The sequence below is a fragment of the Ambystoma mexicanum genome, chromosome 7p (genome assembly GCF_040938575.1).
Source record: "Ambystoma mexicanum isolate Mex_15411 chromosome 7p, UKY_AmexF1_1, whole genome shotgun sequence".
Lineage (NCBI taxonomy): Eukaryota > Metazoa > Chordata > Amphibia > Caudata > Ambystomatidae > Ambystoma > Ambystoma mexicanum.
Window position 1 is genome coordinate 466572785 of NC_090939.1, and position 23942 is coordinate 466596726.

The window sequence follows — 23942 nt, forward strand, 5'->3', positions numbered from 1 at the left end:
CAGTGCGTGGAGTTGGTGTTGGACAGCAGTAAGGATGGCTTGATGAACTACCATCAGCACTGCCACCTGACTACTACAGGGACCGATTTTATACCCAGTGGAGGGTTCCGGGGCATCATTCACCCAGGCATTCCCAACGCTGGCAACCAGTTCCTTTTCCCTGTTGTTGTCAACATGGTAGGAACACCCATCCACATAAACAGTGGGCCTTCCCTCGCACTTGTCTTCTTCATAGACTTTGTGCAGGGAATTCACTGCCCTGGTTTGTTCTGGACCCCACTCCCACTTGACCCCCCCTTCAACAGATGGATCAGGGGTCTTGTGATCTCTGTGTAATCCTCAATGAAATTTCTACTGTGATTAGTCAGTCCAAGGAGGCTCCTTAGCTCATGCAGAGTTGTGGGGTCTTTTAGTTTCAGGAGTGCTTCCACTTTCTTCTCCTGGGGACAGAGACCCTCAGGAGTTATCTCATGCCCCAAGAAATTGACACGGGTACACGGGTCCTGCACCTCTGTGCCTTTTGGAAAGATAGTTTTGTTCCGGCAACCCTCATCTGCAACAGAACATAACAGATTTCCACTATGTGTTCCTCCACATTTGAGCTTTTGATCAGAACATCATCTATATAGGCCAGGTTACCCCTTTCACCCAAGTCAGGCATGGCTTTGTGTAAGAAGATAGTAAATTCATTGCTGTAGTTGATGTATCCGAAGGGAGTCCAGGTCCAAGTGTATTCCTGCCCCCGAAGGTAAAGGCCAACTTGTATTGGTCCTCCCTAGTGGTAGGTATGGTCCAGTACCCATTTGTCAGGTCAATGGCAGTGTATACCTTTGACCCCTGCATCTTGGCCAGCCCTTGGTCAATGTAGGGGGGGGTATTGGGATGTATGGACCCGTTTGGTTAGCTCCCTTAGGTCAGCACAGAGTCTCTAATGGCCGTTCGGTTTTAAAATCCCCAGCACCGGATTATTAAAGGTGCTGTGGGCTGGTCAAATTATCTCACGGGACTCAAGGTTTTCAATTATTTCTGTAAGGGACTCCATGGATGGGAGAGGCAAGCGATATTGCTTCACAAACACTGGAGTCATACCAGGGTCTGTGGGATTTGTTGTTGTATGGATTTCGGTGCGATCGCAGTCATATGAGTCCACAGCAAAGAGATCCTGAAAATGTAAGAAAACTTGTTTCAACTTTTTCTTTTGCTCCAGTCTCACAGGCATCAGCTAGGTTGACTCTCTCTTCAACCATTTGCCTGAAGCCCGGAAAGACTTCTGGTTTGGCTATCTCAGCTGCCTCCTCCAGCTGGGTGGAGAAGTCCCTGGTTAAAGTATTGATCTGGACAGAGGGTTTCAGGCAGGTGAGGCAGTCCTGGTTGACTTGGAAGATCACCTCATCCCTCCTGAATTCACAGGTCACCTCTTCCTTACCATAAGGGCAGGAAGAGTACACCAGGAAATTCCCCACCTGCCAGTTGAAGATCCTGTCTGGTGTTATTTCATTGTCGCTATCACTATCAACACAGTAATTGGGGATTGGCCCTATCAGTTCATTACCTAAATCCATGGAAAAATGTCGGGCATCAACCGCCATTCCAATAATGGTGCCTGCGCCCAGAGTGATACTCCTAAGGTCGCTGTTATCCACCAATATTGGAATGGTGTTGTGTTCTATATTGACTAATGGTGTTGGGTTTAACCCCAACCCCTGCTGTTGGAGATGGGCATTGAGGTTAACATATGCATCATGATTTTGCAGTTTCTGTCCTCTTTTAACTTTTACTTTAAGTGGGAATAGTCATGTCCGTCCTGGGATGGTGACTTCCTCTCCAATTTGAACTTCAACTGCATACAGCAGCAATTAGGCTGACTGAAATGCGTTTTCTGAATCATCAAAGTCCATGGATTACCTCCTAATTGGGACCAGGCTTTGTAGTTTATCAGGTCCAAATTAATGGCAAAGCGATTGAGAATGTCACTGCCTAAATAAAATGCAGCAGGGACATCTCGCATGACCCAACAGTTACTATGCTTTTTTTGCCCATCAAAACTTTGAGCATACACCTGCTAGGCAGGAGATATTTGGAATTGGGAGTTTCCAGGTCCATTTGCCATTTGTCTATCGATTTAAATGTGGGAATGGCTGGATCTTTTGTGAGTTTTCGGAACATGGCTTCACTGATGAAGCTCTTACCGTTGTTCACGCACACTCGGGCGAGAACAGATTCCTTCCCCTCATTTAACTGAATACAGATGAAGAACTGTTCTCTAATTTTCTGAATGTCAGCTAAACTTTGAGCTGGTTTCTCATCACTCTCGACTATAGAATTGGGATTTTCTGATTGTGAATTAGTATAACAATTCAGAGTATTTCCTTCCAGTGTGGAATGGCACTTGAAACTGGAAGGAAGGTTGATTTTCAGAAATAGAGAGGAATTTCCATCACCAGTTTGTTGTCCTACTGCAATTACTGTCAGGTCTGGGTTTTGGTTGTTTTGACAATGGAACTCCTTATGATACTGTTTTTGTTCAACCATTTGGCATGTGCCTTTTAAACTAACATGGTTAACACTATGCTTTAATTTTATTGGCCGGTTAGTCTGGGTCCAGAGGACTTGTTCATGCAGTCTATCAGGGGGGATAACCTTTACAGGATGTCATTCCCTAGTAGACAGGGTGTGCCCTCCTGTGTCACAACTATGACCAGGTGTTTCACCTTGTGTCAGCCCATTTTAATTTCCAGATCCGTAATCCCCTCAACAGGAATTTCATTCCCGATGAAGTTTTGAAGTTGTCCAGGAAGAGGGGTGAGAGGGATCTGGTCGCTCTACCACGTTCCTGAATTCAGCATATCAAAGGCTCTCTTTGACAGAAGAGTGGCTTGGGATCCAGTGTCCACCAGTGCCAAAAATTTACATTGCCCTTGTACTTGGACCGGGGCATAAAATCTTCCCTCCTTCTCCTCAAGGGGGCAAAGATAATGAGCATTTTAGGCCAGTTGGTTGGTTAGTTTCTTGGTTCTTGATTCCGACACAAGGGGTAGTTTGGGCATGATTCAGTGTGGGAGCTTGGGGATCTGCAAGAAAAATATGGCAGTTGGATATTGGGGGAGCTTTGGACTCCCCTGGTTCTGATTCTGGGCCACCCCTCCCTTTTTGGAGGCTGTCAACAGAATAGGTTTCGGCAGTGTGGTTTCCTAGATTGTCACTCTGGGGTTCAGTGATGGGCGATTCTAACTCAGCCCCCACATTCACCCAGTCTTCATTAGGATCTCTTGGGACCCATTTGTCTTTGGGAGGAGTTCCCCCGTCCCTGAAGGAGAAGATATTTTTCTCAGAGTCCTCTGAGGACCCCTCTCCTTCAAATTGGCAGACACTAACCTCCTCCATCTCCTCCACAAAATGGGTCTTTTTAGGTTCTTTATTTCTCCTACCCGCCCTCTGTTCCTTATGTTGCAGACTTTCGGGGGCAGGAGATTTTGGTTCCGGTTCCTGGGTTTCCAGGGACTTTTCACGAGTGGGGAAGGAAGCTTCCTCTAAGGCTTTACACCTCCCTTGCCCCGTGCCTCCTCCTCAAGAACCGGTGAATTGTCGGGGTTCTCTCCCTGTCATTGTTGTAGAGTACCAGACCCTTGGTTAGTGGGGTTCTGGGTCACCATGTTTGTCTGAGGGTTCTGCTGAGCCCTCAACATGCGACCCAGATCTTGGGACAGGTTCTGGACCTGGCGCTCGAGTTGTGACACCCGTTCTGGCTGGTACGGGGGTCTCTGTTCCATTTTTGGTGACTCACGGGAAGGGTAGCTATCCCTACTCCCATAGTACCCTGGGTTGGGAAAATTGGGGTAACCCTCCACCCTTAGCCTCCCCTCTCCCGGATTGGGCTGTCTGGGCTCAGGAAAGTGGGGAAAGAAAGGAGGATTGTTCTGTAGGTTGAAGTTTTGAGGGTACCAGGTCAAGAAACTCAACCCGGCATTTGGGGGATTACTGCCCTCCTGGGGAAAGTTAGAAAGGAAGTTTCCTTGGGTGGTACCTACCTGGTTGGATCCTCCCCTTGGGCTGGGGGAGTCCACACATACCGCAGGATGGGTTTGTTATCCTTGTATCGGGGGCTAATATAATCAGGGGATTTAGGGTCCCATTTGTGGGATTATCTCCCTGACTACCACCCATCTGGGATTGGCCCGAGGGCCTTCTGGTTCTTTGGCTGGAAGGATTTTGTACCAGTATATGTTTAGGCCCCCCCCATCTCCAGATCTAAAATGGGGGCATCCTTCACCTCTGCCACCTTAGCAGCAGCAGTGATGTTGGCTGGCTTTTGGTTTTTATTTGTGTTCTTGTTATCTACAGGTTTTTGTACCTTATAAATACGGGTCGCCTGTTCTATGACTCAGTCCAGTGATCTCCTCTCGTGAAAGTCCCCCACCAGCTGGGTCATTATATATTTGGGGAGTGCATGGAAGAAGGGGTTGATGAACTCCTTACTATCTGTGCGCACCGTCCTGGTGTTCCGCGCAAAGGCATGTTTGAGTTCCTGCACAAATTCTTGTGGGGCCTGATCTTCCCTGCACTGTAGATTGTAGGCCGCCTTGCAGGCCTCTTGTGGGTTTCTATGTGCGGAGAAGTGTTTTAAGATGGCCGCCCTGTAGGTGGACCATCTTGAGTGGGTCTGATCCTCCAGTCCCGCAAAGAAACTGGAGTATTCCGGAGAAAATGTCCATTTCACATACTGGATGCAATTCGGGCTATCTTTCAGATGAAAAGTGTTCACCATCTGTTCATATAATTCAAGGTGTTCCCAGACCGAATACTTTGCATTTTTATGATAGGGAGTTATAACACTCCTAATGGCCTTGATCTGCTTAAGGGGATCTTTCTGCATAGCTCTCTTGATTTTGTTTGCCTTTTTGGTTTTAGTCACCCGAGTCCACTCGTCCTCAGACTCAGAAGCATTACTACTGGAGGTGGCTTCTTGTTCCTCTAGGCACTCCCTGATTCTGTGAGCTTGAGAAGGGCTTGCAGAATGTGGGGGCCTAGTTTCCTTATTCCTGTTGTGCTCAGAAGAGTCTTTTGACTCTCCCCTGCTCCCAGGATTGGCGGATTACCCCCTCCCCCCACTGCCCTAGCTGGGAAGAGGTCTTGAGGATACTCTTTTTGGGCTTTATTTCCTGGAGTTCCCCACCAAATTTAACAAACTGATCTTGTGGTTGGCAGTATTTTTGAGGATCCAATTCCCTGACTCTCCCCTCACCTGAGGCTTCCTGGTCAGAGATATTAGCCCTAATCTTTGGGGATCTGTACAGGGATGCCCATCCATCCATTTCTGGGGGGCCCTGATCTGTCAGTCCCATCTTACCAACTCTGTTAAAGTCTACCATCCCCATGGCCCCTGGTTCATATGAGCCAGTGGACATGAAGGTGGCAGAGTTCATGGTATTGAAGGGGTTAGAATCCCTGAATACAGGGGTCCTGATGTTATGCTCAGGGGTTGCTCTGTCCCTCTCTACCTTTTCTCTTTCAGCCCCTATTCACTGGTAATAAGCACAAATCTGAGCCTTTTGTTCCTCTATCAAGGCTTTACTGGTCTCAATGATTTGCTCTTGCTTTGCTATCTGTTGGTGGAGCACATCATTCTTTTCGCAGAGAGCCTCATTATCTCTCTGCGCTTTCTGCCTGGTCTGGGAATACTGGGCCAATTTCTGCTGCAGGAGACTCAGCTCCTGAGTTTTAGCATCTTTGGTCTGGGTTTTCTCTTCCAGAGCATCCTCCACGTGTCTGGTGTGCTCTAGTAGCTTCCCATATTCTGTTTTTAATTCGTTGAGCTCATGGAGGGACAGCCTTCTTCCCTCTAGCTCGATTTTAATTGGCTTACTTCCTGGCCTAAGGTGTCCCTCTCCTGATTTAGGGTGCCTCTCTGTTCAGCGAGGTCGTCCCTTTGTTTTTTTAATGCATTCGATTTCTGGCACTCCTCATCAAATTCTGTTTGAGAGTCTAGGTCTCTCATAATTAATTTATCATTTTCCTCTTTCAAGATTTCTATGTGGTTTTGTAGGGTAACTATCTGTTCTGCGCAAGCTCTATTATAATTTAATTGTTGCGCCAGCTTTTGTTGACTCTGTTGCAGAGAGTGAAACCTTTCCTGACACTCCTTTTTCAGTGCCTGTAATTGGGTGTCTTGCTCTGAATTCCCTTTCTATAGGAGAGCCAGATCTTCTTTTAATTTTGTGACATACTGTCTAGATTCTGCCTCTAATTCTTGGCTTTGTTCTGCAGAGTCTAGATCATTCTGGATTCTCTCTAGTGCTTCAATTTGATTTTGTGCTAGAACTATGTTTTCAGAGTGCTTTTCCTGCATCACCCCTATGTGGAGGTATAGGTAGGCCGCAATTCTGGCAATTTTACACTGCTCCTCTTTAACCTTTGGGGCCATGTGCAGTTCACTAAGAGCTTGGTATAATGGGCCCTTGTCCTGACATATACCCAGGTCCATGGCACTGACCTGTTCTGTGATTTCCTGCAGCCAGACATGTTCACTCTGTTCTGGCCACTCACCTCTGACAAAAAGCTTGTGCAGGCGGTACTCCCTAGCGATACTAATTTCTTCAGGAATCGCTATTTTGGAAATATCAATTTCTTTATTAATTATTTCGGGGTTCATTTACTTTTATTTTTACAAACAGGCCTGGTTTTGGAGTATTTGTTTTGAGAGGTGCTTGTACAGTGTAGCACAGTACACCAACCCAGCAAGGTGGCTCTACCCTGCAGGCTAGTCTGCTGTTTTAGACTGTCACGGGTGGTAACTCGAACTCAAAATCACAGCACGAGCCCCCAAATCTGTTAAGTATTTCAATCAGGCAATATACCCTGCTCTCAGCCTAGTATTCAGCGCACAAATGAAATACTTATTTTATTATATCTATAGTTTCAATATTCTGAGTGATATATCACTCATTACACACCCCTTCTCAAAATACCCCCAGGTCACAATGGACCAGGAATCAGGCTGGTTGGTAAAGGTAATATTTATTTATTTATTTAAACTTCAAATCAAACATATACTTGTGAATAGGGAGTAGCAATCACCAATGTGGTGACAATAATAGAGAACAAGGTATGTAAGGCAGTTAAATTCACTTTTAGAAACACAGAATATAAAACACATAGAGAAGAGAACATTTTTGGCTTGTTTGGAAGGATAGCACTTAAGCTAGCATTTCTCCCTACAATATTTTTCAACCCACAAATAAGCAATTCTAAACAGATGTGAGTAAGCAGCAGGTATTCAGGAATTAAGAACACTGTACAGGATTTGAATACAACCTTCCCTCCCCAAACAAGAGAGAAAAACGGATTTGAAAGCTTACACTTTTAAAATGACATTTGAAAATGCTTAGAAAACAATGAAAAGTGTGCAAAAATCCTTAAATCAATACAAATTTCTATGGGAGCAACACTGGAAAGATGCTAACAATCATGAGCTATAGTTTGAGCAAAATTAAACACTTTAAATCTTAATGGATTTTTGAAAATAATTTAAAACAAAAATCACACGTGTAAAACTTTGCAGAAATGCGGATTCACGCCTAAATTTAACCAAACTGTTTTTAACTAAATATACTGATTCCGAGTGCGGTTAGGTTGGGAGGTAGCTACAGATCCTAGGTCTACTCCAGAGTTGAAATGAAGTCTCTAGCTATTCAATTGACTGAGTTATGTAATGTTGAATGAGAGGCGTTTTTGGAAAAAAGAAAACAGAAATCAATCTTTACCCGGATAGTTTTATTCTACACTAGGGCATTCAGACTAGGTTACCAGATTGAAACACAGTAAGCCCTAGAGTTGATCCGTGGTACCAACCCCAGCACCTCCTTCTCTGCCCTGGCTGACTCAGTCCGATTACCCAAGGGACGATTTAAGGGTTTGGGATTTCACAAGGCAAAATTATTTAAATTAGTTTAGCTCTAGTGCAAAGAATCAAGGTAAGGTTTCAAGAATGGTTCTGACAATGTTACAAGTTCTTAAGGTAAGGATAGGATGACTTAGAGATTGGGATGGAACAAAACAAGGCAAGATATGCCATGATTCTTCTATGCTTCCTATTAATACTTATAGTCCACTTTAATTTAAGATTTTGGACCGTCAAGGGTTCTGGTCATGACACGGATCAGTCTAACCAAGGACAGCAGGGCACATCGGGTGGAACAGGGTCAGCTGGGCAGTTCTGGTCACCTGGACTGCACTGGACTGGACTGGATTGAATTGGCCCTTCTGGTTACTGGAGACTGGATATCAGTGGGATGGCGAGTTTGTAGCAGGCAAGCCTTTAGTAGTAGCAAGCCAGACTGGATCAAAATGCTTCCCTTGGATTTTGGGATTTGTTTCAGAATTTGGGCCTAGCTGAAGAAGGAGTTCAGCAATGCAGAGTCCTTAGCTTTGTAATGAAATCAGGAATCAGGAACAAAGATGGAAAATTCAGGAACAGGGCACCACACAGAAATTCAGGATGAAGTCAGGAATCAGTGTGTGTCTTGTGTGCTGTGAGGTTCCCTTATTTATCATGCCAAAAGACATCACTAAATTATATGACAGGGGCAGTCCTACAACCCACACCCATGATGCTATGATTGATATGATATGATAGTTTATTTATATAGCACCTATACACAATGTGTTTCAAAGCGCTTCAAGGAAAGGGAGGGAACAAGGGAAAATACAATGACATTCGTACAGGCCATGAACAGTAAGAATGTGAAATTAACTATCGTACTCGGCCTGGCGACATTTCAGATAGTGCAAGAGCTAAGACATAGATAAGGAAGGGAGGGGGAGAGTGGGAAGGAAATGGAAACAGACAGGCGACTACCGTACTAGGCCTGACAACATTTCTGGTAGAGCCGGAGAAAAACAAAAGGTGAGGGAGAGGGGTGCAGAAAGGGAGGGGAGGAACAAAACAAGCGACTATCATACTAGGCCTTAAGACATTTCAGATAGTGCTGGAGTGGGGGTGGGGAGGAAAAAAACGGTAATGGGAGGGTGGAGGAAACAGACGAGGTTGCTATCTTATTAGGTCCAGGGACAATTCTGATAGAGTAAGTGCATAGAAGAAAGTAAGGGGAGGAGATAGGAAAAGGGAGAACGGAAAGCAGGAGAGAACAGAGAGTAAGCAGTCAAAAAGTGTGAAGAAGCAAGAGTGGAGAGCGAATACAATTGCAGAAGTCAGTAGTAACGCATAATGTTGCAAGCCAGGATACAAAATGAAGATGGGAACAGCATGATTCAGGGCCACCATGAGTACACAATGCAAAGGAAGTCCAGCATGAGAGTTGAGAAAGAGTGATGCACCGTGAACAAATGAAGTCCATAAAAGTCAAATCCAGCATTGACCACAAGACGGTGATGGTGAAACCAGAATGTATCAGGACAGACTCCTGCAGAAGTAGGCTGGAGGAGGTTGAGGGGGAGCAGGGTAAAAGAATGAAGCAAAACAGGCAGCACCTGTGTGCGAGAAGGGGGGGCACAAGGGAACATCACAGGGGGACCAGAGGGGGTCAGGATGGCCTGTGGGGACAGAGGGGCCAGAGCGTAGTCTCTGCCTTGCTTTTCACTGATTGGATGACAGAAAGGGATGTCATGTTTTATGAGATGATCTTTACAATGTCTGGAAACCTCCCATAGCTATTGGGACCAAAATACATATTTGTGTAGTTGTGACCTGTGAGACCTGGTTTTGCCTTTCTGTTCCATTTTGGTAATTTTAACCATGAAAGATTTGGCCGCAAATTCATTACTTTCCCCACAAACGGTTATTCTTCACAACTTCCGTTCCTTATGCAGTACAGGGTTCAATCACTTCTTCAAAGAAAGAGCATAACATCAGAGTTAAAACTACCAACTTTCAGATTTCTCCTCATTCATTTGGCAAAGTTACATGTCTTTAAAGTTCAATGAACAAACAGGCATTTAAACACCAAATTGTCCTTTAGCAGTTTTTTTCCTTTTCTTTCAACTGGCAGCAGCTGTCAAATTCCTTTGAAACAGGATGAGGGCCCCTTTCCTTTGACTGAAGTTTCTTGCCTTTCACACTTGACAGATGAGAATCTTAGCCTTAAGCAAAGACGAATGTCTGATGCACTGGGCAACCCCCCATTGTCTTGGGATTCAAAGACCCCATGCTTGCAATTAGCATTTCCTGCTCCAGAGGTTTATGAGGTGTCACCCTTTCTCAGGGCTGGCACTCTGGGATAGCAGGGTTTTTTTTTTCTTTGACACAGTTTGCCATTCAGCTTGGGTTTTTGCTTTGATGTATACTTTTAACTCTTAACTTTAAACATATAGAATAAACAGTTGATATGTGTGTTTGTAACAGTAGCAAATCCGTTTTACATTCTTGAATAATCAAGCCTTTCCACAATAATATACTTTTAAAATATTTGATTTTGCTGTTCATTCAGGAAAAAGCACATTTAACTTATTTCTTTTAAATTCGTTTTTCTCTGCAGCAAATACCCATTTTATAAGCTCTAGTTCTTCCCTTGAGTCCTGGAATGGTTTGCAGCATGGATACATGTATCATGCCTTTGATTAGAGTTTCTCTCTGCACAGCTGATTCTGATACTTGTTGCAAAGTTTTAGCAGTGCCCCCCCCCCTTGTGACACCCCCTCTCCCTGTGGAAAATTGAATACACAGTCCCTGGTTTGCTTTTACAAAGATACTGTTGCCAGGAGCTGTCATTCAATGAGGCCCGGTTCCTCTGAGCCACAATGGATGATTCTGAGCATTTCAGGGCCTTTTTGATCATAGTGGTTGATGGGAAATGAATGGATTTGGTGCCAAAACAGCACTTTGAAGGTTGAAAAATGACATTTAAAAGAGGCATTTCGGGTTTTTCAGCACAATGATCCTGTTTCATTCACTTTGCTCCATGTTGACTGTGGCAGAGCCCACTGGCATGTTCCTGCAGTGAGGACTCTATTTTGACCCCACCTGAACTGTGTGTGGCAGAGTGTGCAGCCTTTGTCTGGTTGAGACACAATGCAGTTTTAAAGATTTTGGCACACAGGAGTCAGCACAGTCATTTTGGGCTGTTTCTTTCACCATTGCAGTAAAGTGATGTAGTGAGGCACATTTGAGTGGGTCAAAATATCCCACAGCTGCAAGTTTGATACAGAGTCAGAATACATTCTCCATCAGGAATATGAGTAAAATATAGATAACGGAAAACATAAGACATTGTAGACATGATGAAAAAAGTAGATCAAGAAAATAAAAGACATTGGGCCTCATTACGACCCAGGCGGTAATCTGCCGACATTACCGCCATGGCGTAATGAGCGTTTACGCTGTGGGCCGATGGCGTAAAGAGCGCCACATTACGACCCATCGCGCACGAGCATTACGCCATGGCGGTATTGTAAATAACGCCATGGCGGAAAAGGCCCCTACCGGCATCGTAGGGCGAGCAAGGTGCACTTCCGCCACCGTAAGTAGCAGCTACCGTAATTAGCGGCCACCGTAATTAGCGCTGGCCACAATTAGCAGTCACCGTAAAAAGCAGAACCGGAAATAGCGTCATCGTGGCGGAACGGGAAACAGCACGTCGGCCATCTTTAAAAACACAATCCATTGCCATCCTTCCGAACAACACCAAATCCAACCCTGACACCTGTCCCAACCCATCACCCACCCATCCAACCACCTAAAAATGCCTAAAGTTGTTAAGAAGGCATGTGACCGCCAGCGCCAGGAAAGATTTACCCGGTAGGAACTCTGCATGCTTGCGGAGACCCTGCAAGACAATGCAGCTGTCGTTTTCTCGCCGGAAATGACTAGGCCAGCGATAGCAAAAAAGAAGGCCATATGGGCCCTGGTGGCCGAGGAGGGTCAGCGCGGTGGGGACCGTACCCCGCACCCCACAGCAGTGCAGGAAGCGCTGGGATGACCTTCACATATGGGTCAGAGCCGTCATCTCTGCGAACCGCAACCTTGCCCTGGGTACCGGTGGAGGTTCGGAATCCCCACTGAAACTCCAACCGTGGGAGGAGATTTGTGCAACCACGATTGGCATGGAAGGCATTGAAGGCGTCGGAGGGATGGAAAGGGGAGTTCCGACATCAGGCGATGAAGGTAGGTGCCTCAAACAAGACATGCCATAGTCACTGCAGTCCATTCATGTGTAGCACAATGTTTCCCTAGATTGTAAATGCAACACATTAGCTCGACCCTGCCCATAGCCACATGCGAGCTCCACCCTGTATACACTGCTGGCACCCACATACCTGCATCCACATACCACACAAAAAGGAGACAACCTGCATGGCCCTGCCTGAAATCTGCCTCATCTACTGACCAGATTCATGTCAATCATTGTCATTCCAAAGTCCGCAGACCCATCAATAACGCCCTCCCTCCTTTGCTCCACCACAGCCACAGATTCACACCCCGAGGACCAGGACACCCCTGCGACGAAGAGAGCCAAGAAGGCCAATAATACCATCCCCGCACCCTCAACCTCAGCTGCAATGAGGCAGACCACACAACAAGCAGAATCCACTGCAAGCAAACCGGACGGCCCACCGGCAAGCACCCCCGTAGGCAGCAGGCCAGCAGCAGCAGCTCCACCTGTACCAACATTGCCTGCCACAGAAGGCACCGGGTCTGCGGCCAGCAGCAACATGGGTGAAACAGCTGTAATTGCTGCATGTTCAGACTCTGACATTGAGGAGCACAAAGTCAGAAGCCCCACTGACCTTCTACATTCCCCCTGTTTGTCAAATGCCAGCCCCCATGAGGATCACACACAGGGGCACACAGAGGAAGAGGAGTGGCCTTCTACCCCATGCCCAGTCCTCAGTCCACAGGAGGGGAGAAGCCCCTCCATCACACCACCAGCACTGGGCATGGCCCAGCAGGGGCAGCAGTCCCTCGAGGACATCATAAAACGGCAGCAACATCTGTCCATGATGCTGACTGAGCATGCTGCGGAATGTGTGGGGGCTAGGGCAACCATTGAACAGGCCACGGAGACCCTAAGGGCCGAAATAGCGCAGAGCACTGCCACCCTGAGGGATGCTATGCAGGCCATGTCTAGGGACATTTGTGGTGAACTTGCCGGGTTGCATCGTGCGCTCACTGAGCTCACCCACACCCTACAGGACGTGCATGCACGTGGGCAGGCAGGGACATCCTCCGCTGCCAGTTCTGCACAGAGCAGCCCCGTCCGACGTTCCGGACGGAACCTGTGCTCCACAGCCAGGGGTGCCCCGGGGGCCGGGAGAGGGGGCTTGTAACAGCCTGTGGCCACTGTCACAGGCATCTGTTGACACTTACATGGGGTGTGTTGGGGTGTGCAGGGGGGAGGGGGGAGGTGGGAGGGGGTGTGTTGGGGTGTGCAGGGGGGAGGGGGAGGTTGGAGGGGGTGTGTTGGGGTGTGCAGGGGGGAGGGGGAGGTGGGTGGGGGTGTGTTGGGGTGTGCAGGGGGAAGGGGGGAGGTGGGAGGGGGTGTGTCACGACGTTTTATGATTGAAATACACTTTTTGCTTTTCCGGAATGAAATGTGTGGACATTTTCGTTGCATATGTGTGCTTTATTGGTGTACAGTCCACAGTGTGCATGTCCCAGAGACACACAGTGCCCCAAGTGCAGTCTCCATGTGATACACACCAGCCGTGTGTGCTAGAAGCAGTGGTCGATGATATTTTGGCGCATTGCACGCCCCTCCTGTGCATCGCCTCCTCCATGGGGTGCCGCCCCATCTGCACCCTCCTCATCCTCATCGTCAGGTGGTTGCAGTTCTGCGTCAGGGGGCAGGGGCACATTCCGTCTGACGCACATATTGTGTAGCATGACACATGCCATGACGATCTTTGCCACCTTCTCATGGCGGTACAGGAGTGCCCCACCAGACCTGCTGATGCATCGGAACCGTGCCTTCAATAGGTTGAATGTCTGCTCTATGACCACACGGGTACCTGTACGTGCACGGTTGAAGTCCTCCTCGTGCTGGTTCTGCGGGTTCCGGACTGGTGTAAGGAGCCACCTCTTCAGGGGATAGCCTGCATCACCTGTATGTAGGCGAGAATGTATGTGTCAGTCATGACGTCTGATCAAGAACATGATGTGCTACCATGGCTTGCATCCAACTGTTACTTTGGCTCACTTCTACATGCACTAATTGATTCACACAATGCAACCAGTATATGCTCATGGCTCCCATGGCCTGTTTTGCATGCCATCACCCAATGTATGCAGAGGGGTGGAGAGCATTGTGAGTGCCCATCCACTGTGTCCGTTCATGCTGTTTGGTTAGTTGGCCTGGCACATGTCCTGTGATGGCAATGCGCACATCATTGCAACATTGCTGTGGGCCTCATCATGACCCCAGTGAGCAATGCTGATGTAGACAGGGACATTTTGGGGGCCCTGCTCTCTGTGTAATGGTGTGTTGATGTTTCTGTCCGTCATGTGCCTCCTTCGTGGGCAGTTATGGGGGACAGGCCTATCGGTTGATGGTGTTTGGTGACGTGCATGTAGGTGCTTTTCATTGTTGATAATGTGGTCTGAATTGGTAGAATGCACTTGCAGATGGTTGTGTCATGGTTGGGACACAACCTCATTCACATGGTAGGGCTGCATACATTGGGTATTGGCTTTACTGGTGTTGGGTGGAGTTTGGGTTGCTTTAGGGGGTCATCTGTCTCCGTTCTCTCTGCTACTCACAGCCAATTGGAGTATGCATCATCCCCCCCCCTTTTCAGCCAGGTGGAGTATGCATCATTCCCCCCCCCTTCAGCCAGGTGGAGTATGCATCACCCCCCACCCTTTCAGCCAGGTGGAGTATGCATCACCCCCCCCTTTCAGCCAGGTGGAGTATGCATCATTCCCCCCCCTTTCAGCCAGGTGGAGTATGCATCACCCCCCCTTTCAGCCAGGTGGAGTATGCATCATCCCCCCCCCCTTTCAGCCAGGTGGAGTATGCATCATTCCCCCACCCCCCTTTCAGCCAGGTGGAGTATGCATGCATCATTCCCCCCCCTTTCAGCCAGGTGGAGTATGCATCATCCCCCCCCCTTTCAGCCAGGTGGAGTATGCATCATTCCCCCACCCCCCTTTCAGCCAGGTGGAGTATGCATCATCCCCCCCCTTTCAGCCAGGTGGAGTATGCATCATCCCCCCCCTTTCAGCCAGGTGGAGTATGCATCATTCCCCCCCCCTTTCAGCCAGGTGGAGTATGCATCATCCCCCCCCTTTCAGCCAGGTGGAGTATGCATCACCCCCCCCCCCTTTCAGCCAGGTGGAGTATGCATCATTCCCCCCCCCTTTCAGCCAGGTGGAGTATGCATCGGTACGTCATTCACCTACCCACTTCACATTTCCATGGTCATGACATTGGACTCACCGAGTAGCCAGGATCATGGGCCTGCATGTCGCTCCATGTAGCGTGGTATTGTGGAGTTCCTCAGGACCATAAAATCATGGGTTGATCCGGTGAATCAGGCACAACAATGTGTGATGATCTTGTTGGAGTCACAGACCATTTGCACGTTGATTGAGTGGAACTATTTCCGGTTGCGGTACGGTACCTCCATGTCACGTGGAACCACCAATTCCACATGGGTGCAGTCGATGGCACCAATGCAACCAGGTATGCCGGCTAGTGCATGGAAACCCACTTTGGTGTTTGCAATCTCCTGGGCGGTCAGTGGTAATGAGATGTCGTCGTCTGTGTGCTTGAGGAGGGCATCGAGCACTTGGATGAGTGTTCGTGAGAATAATGGTTGTGAGATGCCATGCAAGTGCCCCACTGTGTGCTGGTAGGTGCCTGTGGCCAGGAAGTGGAGTACAGACACTACCTTCAGTCGGGGTGGGATGGCGGTTGGAGTTTCTATCATGCTGACGATGTCGTTGTGTGTCATGTCTACGATGGCGGTGATGGTGTCCCGGTCCAAACGGTACAGGTTGTGGATCTGCTCAGCAGTGAGGTTAAATGGATTGGCTCTGATGCGTGGGATTGGGGGCTGCCTGCGTGGTGGCACTGGCTGTGCTGGTGGGGCTTGCTGGGCCTGCCTTGCCCTCCTTCTCCTCCTGCGTCTCCTCTGTGCTGCCTGTTGTTGTTGTTGCTGTTGTAGCACTTGCATTGCTATCAGGTCCTCCAGCCCCAACATTGCTAGTCGTATTGGTATCATTGTGGAGTGTGACTGGGTTTGGGAAGGGGTGGGGTGAGCTCTTTTTGTACTTCCTGAGTCTGTATTGCCTTCACCTGTGCTGTTTCTGTGCACCTGTGGCAGCTGCATTCACTTTACATGGCCATTTACGGTTGTTTCGCGATGGCGTAATTAGCACCATGGCGGTAAGGTACTTAACGGGCTGGGTGATGGTGTTAGGTGCATGTCCGCTTGGGTCGGCATTCGCGTACCTTTCCGCCATGGCGCTAAGTATGGTGTGGGAGGTCGCGTGCGCGCGCCCTTGGCGCAGTTAGCAGCAGCGTTAACTACGATGCCGCTAATGGCATCGTAGTTAACGGTCATGATCGGACCTAGCGGAAAACGATGGCGGTAACCATTTACCGCCATCGTTTTTCACTTAGCGCCAGGGTCGTAATGAGGCCCATTGTAGACATGATGCTGAGAGAACCCTGACCTGAAAGTGATGCAGTTGAAAACCACAAAGAAGTCAGTCTCCTGAAACTATTAAACATTATTCTTTTTCAGGGCATCGTCTTGCATGATAGGTCAGCTGAAAACAAAAAAGGCAGATTGTTTCTTTTCTAACTACATTTCAAAATATGCCTTGAACACTAGACTTCTCTGGGATCTTTCGAAGCACATGGGAATCACTCCTAAATAGGAACAACATTTTTAAATATATTTATCAAGTTCTCCAAATGCATGCTACAGTTTCAAAGGGCATCAACTTGATTAAATTACGAGAACATTTTTCAATGAGCATAATCTTGGCAGCATTAAGGTAGATCTTATAATATCCTACAAAGCTGATCTATTATTAATAAGTATTCCCGTTTTCAGTGTTTACAGATTTTTACACATAAGTACAGACGGAAATCAATCTGCTTTCTGTCTGTATTTATTTAGAAAAATGTAAAAATAAAAACGAAAAACAGGTCTGTCTGGTTCTGTATGTCACTTATACATTGCAGGCCAATCAAACTGCAGATTGGCAGCATGGAGAGTGTAACAGTTGTATAAAAATAGCATACAAGTTTTTCAAATTGCTGACATCATATATCTTAAGGCAGCAGCAGTCACAGGAACAACCGTTTGTTGTTATGGAAAAATGTAGCTAGCATTTCTTTCCAATATTTCTGCATGTGCGCTTTAATAAATTTAGTTTTTTATTAGAATAAATTCAGAAATATACTGGTAGCGAATCTTCTTTTTAAATGACAAAAAATAAATGAGGATGAATACAGAAAAAAAGGCCCAAAATTAAATATGGATAAATACAGACAGACATGGCAGAAAAATAAATAGCATGAAACTGGAAGCTTTCATTATTAAGCTGTATTGATAATCTTAAGGGAAGTAACATGGACATCAAATTAGATTACCCAACTGAGACTAATGTCCCAAAAAAGCGAGGGTGCTTACATTTGTAGAACTACACTAGGGCTTTTGTCAGGCTCTTTGTTTTTTTTAAAAAACTTTGGTTTTATTAGCATTTCCTTAATATAACAAACAGGCCCGTTATTGATACAGATGTAACACTTTTCATCAGACCCTTGAACCAGCCCCTTCCACCCACATCCCCCCACCCCAACTCCATCCATCCCCCCTATTAGATTGTCAAAACAGAATTTTTACCGCTGGAGCTTCCATATTTTTCTCGGTGCCTGGGAGCTGAAGTAGTTGTTGACATCTTTGTTGGCTTTATTATGTCTGCTATCCCCTGGGCCGTGGGCGGCCCCATAGACTTTTAATGTCTCACGTTCCCTGTCATCACCCTTCCCGGAATAGCGTACCCCCTTGTTGTCAATGAGCTTCCCATCCCCATGCCTGTTGCACACCGTACCAATTTGCTTGGAACGTGCCGGAGTCGTTGACCATGGCGGCCAGTTTGTTCATGAAAAACATGTTCTTTAGTTTTTTCAGCCAATCCATTTCTGCGCCAGGGCCACCCTACCCACCCTTAACATTGTTTCCCACATTCTTGGGTACCTGTATATTTTCGTTTCCTCCAGGGGGGGGCCCAACTGCATTGTCAATGGGTTCAGTGGGGGTAGTTCTTCGGTGACCTCCACAATCCATCCCCTTACATCCTCCCAAAACTTCTCAACCTTGGGGCAGTGCCTCCACATGTGGCCCCTCGTTCCCACCTGGCCATATCCCCTCGGGCATATGGGTGACACCCCCGGGAACATCTTAGACAGTTTCAATGGGTCCCTATGCCACCCCTGCAGGATTTTACAATTGTGTTCCATATCTGATGTAAATAAGTTCCTGTGGAATGCAATCTTGAATATCCTATACCATGCGTCCTCTGAAAGGGTTTCCCCTGCCAAGTCATTCCAGAACGTGCAGAATCCCCTCCTCCCCTCTAAGTTGCTGGTGTTCAATATTTTGTACATCTTGGACACCGTCCCCTTCCTTGATGTCGCCGTGTCCAAGAGTTTTTCGATGGGGGTCAGCTGTCTGCTCAGGTTTTGGCCCCATGACTGATCGCAGAGGATGCCCTTCAGACGAAGGTATTCGAAGACGGAGAGAGATCCCCGCCCAAGAGCCTTCCTTGTTTCCTCGTACTCGAGGAACTCTCCCTCTTTGAACATTTGCCCTGCCCATTCCATTCCTATGTCCGACCAGGATTGGGCATTCCTGAACCCCCTGCTACCCAGCCTGAGAGGGTGGCCTCAAAGTGAGGACATCGGGAAGGGCCATGAGGTAAGGAGCGCGGTCGGGGGCCCCTCTTTCCATATCGCCCAGAGTACTCCCAAGGTTGGATGGGTTTTTAGCCTGCTCGGGATGTACTTGGGTGGGCTCCACAGGAGGTCATGTACTTTAAGAGGGTGGGCGTCCATATCTTCCAGGTAGGACCAGTAGGTTCCCATCCCCTCCTTCATGTGTTCTAAAAGGACACACATTTGGGCGGCCCGATAATAGAGAAGAAAATCTGGTAACCCAAACCCCCTCTCCTCCCTAGGTAGTGTCAGGGTAACCCTCCCAATCCTTGGGGTTCTCCCCTGCCATATGAACTCCCTCACTGCTTTCTGTAGATCCCTAAAGGTTTGGTCGGGGACTTTTGATGGGAGAGCTGTAAAAAGGTACAGCAGTCTCGGCAGGATATTCATTTTTACCGCCGTCATGCGACCATACCAGGACAAGATCATCCCACCCCATCTCCTCAGGTCAGATGTAATCCCTGCCATATGGGGTCATAATTAGTTGGGGCTAGCTTTGAAAGGTCCCTGGTAAGGAGAATGTCCAGGTAGCGAATGGAGTCCCTCCCCACTGCAATCCCCTCATACCTGTCCAGGGGGTCCAGCCTCGGGTCCCGGGCCCTCATGGGAAGTAGTACTGACTTTGATGTGTTAATTTTTAACCCCAAAAATTGCCCAAAGGCTGTCATCAAGGACAGGTGAGGAGGGAGCGAGGAGCCAGGCTCCACCAGGTATGCCAGGATATCATCTGTGAATAGGGAGAGCTTAAACTCCACCTCGCCTCTTACAAACCCTTTGATTTCCGGGTTGGCTCGCACCGCTATCGCAAAGAGCTCCATCGTGAGGACATATAACAAGGGGGAGAGTGGGCAGCCCTGCCTTGTCCCCCGCGAGAGGGAGAAAGCGTCTGATAGCACTCCATTCACCTGCACCCTCACCACTGGAGCTCTATATAACGCAGACACCCAGTTCCTAATGTGTGCCCCGAAGCCCATTTTTTGGAGGAGGAGTTCCATATTTCTCCACTCGACCCTGTCAAAAGCTTTCTCAGAGTCCAATGAAAGCAGGCTCGCCTAGAGGTCTGATTCTTGGGCGTAATGGACCAGGTCTATCATCTTTCGGATATTGTCCGAGCCCTGTCTTCCCCTTATGAAGCCACCTGATCCCTGTGGACCAGCCTTGGCATTATCTCCTCCATTTGTCTCCCCACCACCTTGGCCAGGATCTTGACGTCTATATTAAGAAGTGATATTGGGCAGTAGGAGGAGCACTCCGTCAGGTCTTTTCCCTCCTTGGGCAACACCACTATTATGGACCCCATCATGGACTCTGACAGGATTCCACCCTCCAACACCGCATTGAACACCTTCACTAGATATGGAGCCAGGGTGGAGCGAAACCTTTTATAAAAGAACACAGAGAAGCCGTCCTCACCAGGGGACGTCCCCTCTTTCATCCCACTAATCACTTGCTTCACCTCGTCCTCTGTCACTGGTCCCTCTATACCCTCCGCCATTTCCCTTGTCAGAGCCGGAACTTGGATGGAGTTTAAAAACCTCTCAATCTGGGCATCGTCCCCCTCGTATTCAGACGAGTATAACCTTTCGTAGTATCGACGGAAGGCCTCTCCTATGTGCGGAGTGTCATGACCCATCGACCCCCGTTCATTCCTCACCGCCTTCACTGGACCTCCCTCAGCTTCCAGGCCAAAATCCTATCCGCTCTATCCACCTACCCGTAATATGTTTGCTTTACCAGCTGTAGGCTCCTCTCAGTCTTGTGCCACCTCATCCATCAGGGTCGATTCACTCTCTGTCCTTCGTTGGTGAGGGCGTGTTCAGTTTCTTGAATTTCCTTGAGCTTGTCTTCCTCCTCCTGTCTCCCGGTGGTCTGTGACCGCCGGCGCCCTCCACAGCCATCCCCGTGGGTCCCCTCCGGGGGATCGGGTCCGTTACATAGTCTTGGATGGCTCCCTTTCTGTCCTCCTCTGTGATCAGGGTTGTCCGTTGACACATATACTCAAAAGCAAGGGAGAAGGGATAGCCCCATCTGTAGCGCACTCCCTTCTCCTTTAGCAGCTGCGTCAGGGGACAGTACATTCTGCGTCTGGTCAGTGTGTACGACGAGAGGTCCTGGAAAATTGACACCTGAACGTTGTTGTATGTGATCTCCCAACCCTTCCTGGCCTCCTCCAGCACCTTTGCCTTTTCCATGTAGTAGTGGAACCGGACCAATATAGACCGGGGGCCTCCCACTCTGCCCCCCGCTCTGTGTGCCCGATCGAACCTTGGTTCTGTCGTCATCTCATCCGCAAAAAGGAGGGTGATGATTTCTCTCACCACTCGGAATAAATCTCTCTCAGTCTCGACCTCCATTTCTGGGACCCCAAAACCCCTGAGGTTGTTCCTCCTTTCCCTGTTTTTTAAATCGTCCATCTGCCTGGCCTTTCTTCATCCCTCTTCTCCAGGGCCGATAGCCTCATGCTTATTTGCATCTCTTGGGTCACTGGCGAAGACCGGTTGGTCTCTAGCTGGAGCAGCCTGTCCTCAACCGTATCCACCCATTGGTCCATTTTTTCCAGTTTTTGGGCAATGTCCAATCTCATGTCCCTAATTTCCTGCAGGACTGAGGCGAAGCCCTTTTCCATTGCAGAGGTGGGCAACAATGGGGTCTCTGAGTGTGCCATTTTGCTATCTCGGCCCAGGCCGCTGTCTTTGCTTCTTGCCTCCAGGTATCGGTATTCGTGAAGGGTTTTCTGCCAGCTCATTTGTTCGTCCCCCACGTCCAGCCACCAGATCCGCTGCCGTCCAAGGGGGGGTCGGGGTGACACCCCCGGGCTCTGTTATCTGCCCACCAGATGGATCCGGACAACGGAAAGCAGGATGGGGGGCCGGATTGGAGATGTGATCCCTTTTCTCACTGTCTTGTCCACCTCTGGCGGGCTCCCCCTCGGCGGGCACACGCCCCACCAACCTCGGGAGGGGGCCTCGCACCCTGTCCGTTCTCCCCTTGTCTATCTGAGAGCTCCTTTGGGTTCCTAAGGGATGGTGATGTGGTCAGTGAGGTCCATGTGGACAGTATCTCGGGGCGTTCGATCAGGGGAAGGGAGGACCCGCGGTCCTGCCCCCCAGTCCTTTCCAGATGAAAAAGCTCTCACGACGATTGCTGATAGGCAGTCACATGCCCTGGCGCGGGCACAGGGGCCACCACCTGTGTGGGGTCTGGGCGCGGGGACACCGTTCCTCCACTCCATGTCCTCCGTCGAATTGCATGTCACTCAGTCCACCCGGTGTCCCACGGGGGGATTGGGCCGCTGCCTTGTTTAAAGGGGGGCCCGTGGATCAGCCACCCCTGTTCAGTTCAGAACATAAAAAGTCCCAGGCCTCCTCTGATGTGGGCGCACTGGTGTAGGGGTTGATAGCTGATCCTCCACCCCTTTCGGGACGAGAGAGGCCCGGTGCACCCGTGGACCCAGACCCTCGGGCCTCTATTCTTTAATCCTGGTTAAAATTTGTGAGTTGGGGCCCCGGTGGTCCTGCTGCCTGTCTTCAAGTCCCGGTACAGGGGTTGGGCGTCCTCGCCACCGTCAGTCCTGGGCCTCGGGAGCGGCCTTCCTCCGCGGGGGGAGGGGCTCTCACCTCACTCCTCCGTTGCCCCCAAGCGTTGTGAGCCCCAGCGACTGGTCACTCCAGTGGAACACCTGCCTCAACAGGACGAGGGCTGGAGGGGATGGTCCCGCCGATGGGCCTTCCCGGCCGTGGCGTCCCGCAGCTCCCCTCGTTGCATCGCAGCTGCTCTAGTCTCACTCGGCTCCCCTCTCCAGATGGCGGGTCCCGTATACCGTCCCCCAGGGGTCCTCAGATATCGCTCTTTCGACCAGGGGGGACCCCGGGGGTTCACCTCCTCTTTGGGCTACAGCTATTCCAGTGGGGGGTCTCTTGAGGGGGCTCAATCCCTTGTTTCAGCCCAGCTTCGGCGGGAGCTCGGAACTCAGGCTGCCATAGCCCGTGTACCCCCTGGTGGCCTCCTGTCAGGCTCTTTGTATTATTAAAATAATACTGAAATAATAAAAAATAGGAAGTAACAATGGTAAACTTATAATTGAATGACCAACTATGAAGGATAGCCATTAGGATGAGAGTGATAACTCTAAAAGCTGGACTTGGTTGGACCATGTACTGCAGACTGCAAAGATTTCCGAGCCCTAACCCTAAGTTATTGACTCAAATCTCTTTGAACATAGCAGGGGCCAAATAACACTTTGCAAGAAGGATTTAGAATGGTCTGTTCTTACAAAAGATGTTGGCAATTCAAAATTTCAATTTGTTGTGTTTTCTAACAAATCTCAGCATTTCTGCCAGAGCTGCTGGGGCTTCTGCGCCATCGTCTTTTTAAATCCCTGAACTTGTCAGTAAGAAGGCTATATTATCCATTAAAGTTTGCAATAAATATAAAGTTGGCTTCTGAGGGATCAGTAAGCTGCCCATAGACTATCATACAGTTTAATGTTTGTTTAAGTTCCTCCAACTCAAGCAGCCAAACAGGAAATCACAAGAAGGAAATGCAAGGCACAATTAAATAATTTAGATATTTGAATTGGATTGCAAAATAATTATCATCGGATGGGACTTTAATGCACAAGTTCCACCATATAATTCAATAATGAAGAGCTGGAGGATATTGATTTAGCCTTTGGATTCCTTAACCCAAGCTAGGGCATGAAATGCGAGTGATTGCAGAAATGTGCTACTACCTTGTGCTTTAGGTACAGCACTTTGTTGCTTCCTTGCTAGTTTTGCATGCTATGAAACCCCAAATACAAACACTGATGGGCATAATAAAGGCGATTTCCTAGAAATCATCATGTTCTATTCATTGCCATCAGTTTCTGTTTTGCACAGTTTTCTGTTTTTGCTGGAGTTGTTCCAGAGCTGGCAGTTTTTTAAAGTAATTCCCCATATATGTCCATGGCCCATTATCCATTCTCATGAACTTAAATCTAGAAGTAAGAACCTGAACATTGACGAAATATTTGTGTATTTTAAAATTGGCTCATGCAGATGT